Consider the following 606-nt stretch of genomic DNA (forward strand, 5'->3'; position numbering starts at 1 on the left):
AACAAAAGAGTCACACTTTTGACATAGGCCATTATACAACCGGGGGTAGAATTGCATGTTCCCCTCAACTGAGGATTCAGGCGATTTTACCAGAGGTGGCCAGCATCATGAGGGGGTGATTTAGGCAAAAAAAACATTTTTGTCAAAACATGACTTAGGCCATTATTTTAGGAAGGTGACGATATGCACACACGGGAGCTTCAGTGCATGTTCTCTTGTTATCAGAGGTCTCATTCGTGTCTGCCTCTGGAGATTCAAGACAGGCGGTCAACACAAAAGCATGCGTAGTGGTGTGGTGACAATGAGAGTAAAGAAGGAGAGTAAAGCAGAGCGATCCCTCTCACCTCTACTGGCCGTGTGTCCAGTCTCCCGCTCTTCTCTTTCCTGCTGTGCGTCATATTCCTCGGCTCTGTCCGTCTGAAACGCTCCATCCTCGACTGCCTTACCCTACGCAGCAACAGAAATACTTCTGTTACCATACACACGAGCTCTCACGTGGATTTAAACATCAAAAAGGTTATAAAATAGAAAAAACCTTCTGTCTCCACTGAGGTTGCGCGGGGTTCTTGGTGGGAGAGGGGACTTCTTGCGCCTCAAAGGACAGAT

General features: G+C 47.4%; 1 long non-coding RNA gene across 1 annotated transcript; it reads right to left on the reverse strand.

Moving 5' to 3' along the window:
* Positions 1-181: 181 nt before the first annotated feature.
* LOC111653163 (uncharacterized) lies at positions 182-606 on the reverse strand. Its single transcript, XR_002760646.1, has 3 exons — positions 536-606; positions 345-447; positions 182-246 (listed from the first exon to the last, which is right to left on the reverse strand). It is a non-coding gene; the product is annotated as an uncharacterized LOC111653163 (long non-coding RNA).

The sequence above is a fragment of the Seriola lalandi genome, unplaced genomic scaffold (genome assembly GCF_002814215.2).
Source record: "Seriola lalandi dorsalis isolate HSWRI2012SDOR001 ecotype SW California unplaced genomic scaffold, Sedor1 jcf7180001957473, whole genome shotgun sequence".
In the NCBI taxonomy this organism is placed as follows: Eukaryota; Metazoa; Chordata; class Actinopteri; order Carangiformes; family Carangidae; genus Seriola; species Seriola lalandi.